The sequence below is a fragment of the Gracilinanus agilis genome, chromosome 1, assembly GCF_016433145.1.
Source record: "Gracilinanus agilis isolate LMUSP501 chromosome 1, AgileGrace, whole genome shotgun sequence".
NCBI lineage: Eukaryota > Metazoa > Chordata > Mammalia > Didelphimorphia > Didelphidae > Gracilinanus > Gracilinanus agilis.
Genome location: NC_058130.1, coordinates 167264261 through 167269966, shown reverse-complemented (window position 1 = coordinate 167269966; position 5706 = coordinate 167264261).

Here is a 5706-nt window from a genome sequence, read left to right as displayed (position 1 = left end):
TCCTCATTCCTCACCTACTCTGCTCTTGCCTCCCCAGGGACACGAAATATTACATCTGGTATAGGAACATGTGAGCTGGGCCCAACGCCAGGAAATAAAGATGTGTCCACAGTGTGTGGACAAGTATGAAAACAGATATTTGTAAGCATATCTGAGAGCATGCCAGTACATGTCTGGACTTATGTGTGGGATATATGTATGAATGCATAGAAATGCATATACATGTATAGGAATGTGTTGTAGATATGGAGGTATATGTATTGTGCACGATGTGTCAGGCACATGTGAGCACATGCTTGTGTGTTTCCATGTTCATTTGAGTACAGGACAGCATACATGGATATGGCTACATGTATACATGTACTCTAATGTTTTTGAGTATTGGCCTGAATATAGATGTCTGTGTGTGGAGAGAGGCAGAGTATGCTGGGGAGAAACTATGTTTTTCATTGATATAACATAGGAACATTAATGAACTGGTACTGAAGTAATAAACTGATCCAGCCATTCCAGAGAACAATCTTGAATTATGCCCAAAGGGCTATAAAACTGTCTATACCCTTTGGCCCAGCAATACCACCACTAGGTCTGTATCCTAAAGAGATCAAAAGGGAAAAGGACTTATATGGACAAAAATATTCGTAGCTACTCTTTTTGTGATGGCAAAGAATTAGAAACTGAAGGGATGCTCATCAATTGGGGAATGGCTGAACAAGTTGTAGTATATGATTGTGATGGAACACTATTGTATTATAAGAAATGTTGTGAGTTGGGGTGGTTTCAGAAAAAAACACGGCAAGATCTATATGAACTGGATGCAAAGTGAAATGAGAAGAACCAGGAGATCATTGCGCACAGAAATATCATTGGTGAATTGATGATCAACTATGAAAGACTTGGTTATTCTGATCAATACAATGATCAAGACAATTCCAAAGGACTTGATGGAAAAATGCTGATGAACTCTGAGTGTAAACTGAAATCTAATTTTTCTTGCTTTTTTTCCCACTTTTTTGTCTTAGGGCTAATATGGAAATGTGTTTTGCATAATTTCACATGTATAATTGATTTATTATTGTTTGTCTTCTCCATGGGTAGGAATGGGAGGTAGAGAGAGAATCTGAAACTCAAATTTTTAGAAGAAAAGAATGTTTTAGAAATAATAAATTTTAAAAAGAACAAATCCTTGAAGTCTCCAGAATGAAAGCGCCCAAGTACCTAGAAACTACAATCAAGATCACACAAGAGTGTGTGAAGGGGCAGTCACTTCACCCCCATTGCCTAGCCCTTACTGCTTTTCTGCCATGGAAACAATACACAGTATTAATTCCAAGATGGAACCCCTTACCTTTCCATTTTGGAATTAATATTGTATATTGTTTTCATGGCAGAAGAGCAGTAAGGACTAGGCAATGGGGGTTAAGTGTCTTGCCCAGGGTCACACAGCTAGGAAGTGTCTGAGGCCAAATTTTGAACCTAAGACCTCCTGTCTCTAGGCCTGGCTCACAATCCACTGAAGCCACCTAGCTGCCCCTGGAAACGGTTTCAAAAGAGAAAAAAATCACACAAGATCAGAAAGCTTCTAATATAAATGAGAGATCTTGGAATAAAATATTCCAAAAGGCAAAATATATCAGTGGTCAGAAGATATAAATCCAAGCTATCAGCAACTATATGATAATTAAAAATAATAAATTTCAAAAGAGGAAAACAACAATGTTAGAAAGGCTGTGGGGAAACAGATGCAATTGGTGGTGCCATACAAGACTATACAAATGTAGGAAAAGGGATGAGGGGAGAGGGCATCAGATAAACTTCACTCTTCTTTGAAATGAACAAAAAAAGGGTAGAAAATACACACCATTTTATGTAGAAATACATCATTTCAAGAGCAGCTATAGATGGCTCAGTAGAAAGCTAGGCTTTATAGATGGGAGGTCTTGGGTTCAAATGTGAAATCTGACCACCTAGCAATATGGCCCTCAGCATATCACTTAATCTCAATTGCCTGGCCCACTCTTCTGCCATGGAACCAATATTTAGTGTCTAAGGATTTTTTTAAAAAAGATAAATGTATCAAACCACAAGGAAATAAGTGAGGATGGAGGCAATGGGCTTATGAAGTAAGATAATGCTAGAGGAAACAATTATCACAACTTTCTGGTCTTCAAGGAAGGATTAAAAGGAGAAGGGGGAAGAAAAGAATTACAGTCTTAGGGGGGTGGCTTAGATTGCCTCTTAGAAAATTAGGGAATAGCTAAACAAATTGTGGTATATGAATATAATGGAATATTATTGAGCCATAAACAATGTCAAAATAGATTATTTCAAAGGATCTTAAATAGAATGAACTAACAACACAGTGAAGTAAGCAGAACAAGGTGAACAATTTTACAAGGACAACAAACAGCACTGTAGAGAAAGACAACTTTGAAAGACTTAAGAACACTGACCACACAGAAATAACCAGTTTATACCTCCAAAGAAACTGTGATAATGAGGCAGACCATCCAACTCCTGGGTGTAACATAGAGGCACAAGGTGCGGATTGGTTTTGCTTGACTATGCATATTTGTTATAAGCTTTTTCCCTTTCTTCTTCTTGGGTATGGGAGGGGTAAAGAGTGAGTTAGCAGGGGGCAGTTGGGTAGCTCAGTAGATTGAGAGCCAGGCCTAGAGACGGGAGGTCCTAGGTTCAAATCCAGCCTCAGACACTTCCTGGCTGTGTGACTCTGGGCAAGTCACTTGACCCCCATTGCCCACTCTTACCACTCTTCCACCTATAAGCCAATACACAGAAGTTAAGGGTTTAAAAAAAAAAAAAGAGTGAGTTAGCAATAGTGATAACCAGAATTTAAAGTACACAGAAGAGAATGGAAGTTCAGAAGGAAGCACCAACCAGCAGAACAGTTTCAAAAGTGGTATGAATTTATAATATGCTTTTTTAAAAAGTCAGGTGGTATGAAATAGAGTCTTCATAGTTTCACATAGAATTCTCTTTTGTGTTCTTCTGGGTATATGGAAATGCACTTTTTGAGTTGAGTTCATAACTAAAAAATCAAATTCTAGGGCAGCAAAGTATTACATTAGATAAAGTACCAGGCCTTGAGTCAGGAGGACCTGATTGAAATCTAGCCTTCCCAACCTAAAAAGCTGTGTGCCAGCTTTTATTTTTATATATGTAAATATTTTTAAACGTATATAAATTATGTTTATATATTTTATTATTTTTATATATTTGCCTAACTCTTCCTCTTCTGTCTTAGACTTGTTACTAAGACAGAAAGTAATAGTTTAAAAAATAAAATAAAATTCCAAAAATTTGAGTTATGAAGAAAAAACCTAAGATGATGGAGTAGAAAAAATAAACCATACATAATAGAAATTCAGTGTTTCATATTCAGCTCCCTTTTTGTTTGTTTTCTTTTTGTACATTGAAATGTAATGTTTATGTTTGTTTGTGTAGAGGAAAATACTGTACAATAAATTTATAAAGTTGCTGGTACCCAGTTTTAAAAACATTTAAATGCCTGAGTTTGTACTTTATTCTGGAAGCTATAGTTCCTTTATTTTTAAATAAAACTATTATTTATTTTAACATTTTTTAAAATTTTGAGTTCTGAATTCTTTCCCTCCTTCATTCACTCACTGATTAAGAAGACAAGCAATGTGATGATAATTATACATGTAAAATCATGCAAAACGTATTTCCATATTAGCAATGTTAGGGGAAAAAGGCAAGAAAGTAAAATTTAAAAATATACTTCAATCTGCACTGAGTTCATTTTCTCTCTCTCTTTCTGGTAGTGAATAGCATATTTCATCATGAGTCCTTCAGAATTATCTTAGACCATTATATTGATCAGAGTAGCTAAGTCTTTCACAGTTGATCATTAGAGTATAGATGTTGTATACAATGTTCTACTGGTTCTGCTCACTTAACTTTGTATCAGTTCAGATAGATCTTACCAGGTTTTTCTGAAACTATCTTGCTCACATTTCTTACAGCACAGTAATATTCCATCAAAATCATATTCTACAACTTGTTCAACCATTCCCAGTTAATGGGCATCCCCTCAAATTCCAAATTTTGCCACCACAAAAAGAGCTGCTATAAATAAATTTGTGTATATAGATCCTTTTCCTTTATCTCTTTGGAATACAAACCTAATAATGATATGACTGGGTCAAAGAGTATGCACAGTTTTATAGGCTTTGGGGTACAGTGCCAAATTGTTCTCCTGAATGGTTGGACCAGTTCACAAACCTAGCAAGAGTGCATTAACATCCAGTTTTTCCTCATCTCCTCCAGCAATTGTCATTTTTCTTTTCTGTAATTTAAATCAATCAGATAAGTATGAGGTGGAACCTCAGAATGAAAATTTTAATTTGCATTTCTCTAATAGTGATTTGGGACATTTTTTCCATATAATTCTAAATAGCTTTAATTTCTTCTTCTGAAAACTGCCCTTCATATTCTTTGACTTATCAATTGAGGGAATGACTTGTATTATAAATTTGACTTAGTTCCCTATATTTCTGAGAAGTGAGGTCTTTATCAGAAAAATTTGCTCTATAAATTTTTTTCTCAGTCTTATCCTTTCTAACTTGGCTACATTGGTTTTGCATGTATAAAACCTTTTTAATTTAATGTAATCAAAAGCATCCATTTCATTTCCCATGATCTCTATCTCTAGTTTGTTCATAAATTCTTCCCTTATCCATTGATCTGACAGGTAAAAAAATATTCCCCTGATTTACTTATATCACCCATTATGTCCATTTTGAACTTATCTTAGTATGTAGTGTGAGATATTGATCTATATTCAGTTTCAACTAAACTGCTTTCCAGTTTTCCCAGCAATTTTTATCAAATAGTAAGTTCCGAAGCAAAAATTTCTTAGAAATAGAGAATAGAGAAGTGGCATCCTGAAGACAATGTTTTTATTGATATCAGTTTGGCAGCTATGTATAGGATGAATTAGAAAGAGTAGAGAATGGAGGTAGGTAGACAAAATAAAAGTATATTGAAATAGTCCAGGCAAAATAAACGAGGACTAGGGCAGTAGCCCTATGAATGAGTGAATGTGTTTGGGGTGGGGGGTGAGGGTGTGTGTGGGGAGGGGTGTAATAGATGTTTTAGATGTTATACAAGTAGAATGGACAAGACATGACAACTGATTGGCTATTTGGGGGTGGGGTAGCTATATGGAGAGGGGCAAAATTCTAGATAATTCCAAGGTTCTGAACCTGATGACTAGAAGAATGGTTATTTCCTTCTTCCCTCTCCCTGCCTCCCTACAGAACACAAATCTCTGGGCCTGCTAATAAGGATATGAAATATCTGCAAGTAGGGTTCTGTGAGGCCATATGGGTATGGATAATCTCTTATCTATGAAATTTTACGTGGAGAGAAAAGAGACTTTCTTGGTTGGCCTAGGGGTGAAAAGAAAAGAAAGCAAGAAACAAAACTACTTGGATATATAAAGCATAATAGCCAATTAATATGGAGATGACTAACATTCCCATGCCATGTGGGGGATAACCCTCATTACTGTAAGATTAAAATTAATATCCAATAACTCCAAGTATTATATTTTATAAGACTGATTAATAATCACTTGAAGTAGAGGAAAAGTACAGCCTGAGCAAAGAGCGGTTTTTCCCTACCACATTTGTGGAGAAGAGTGAAGAGGGACAGAGTTAC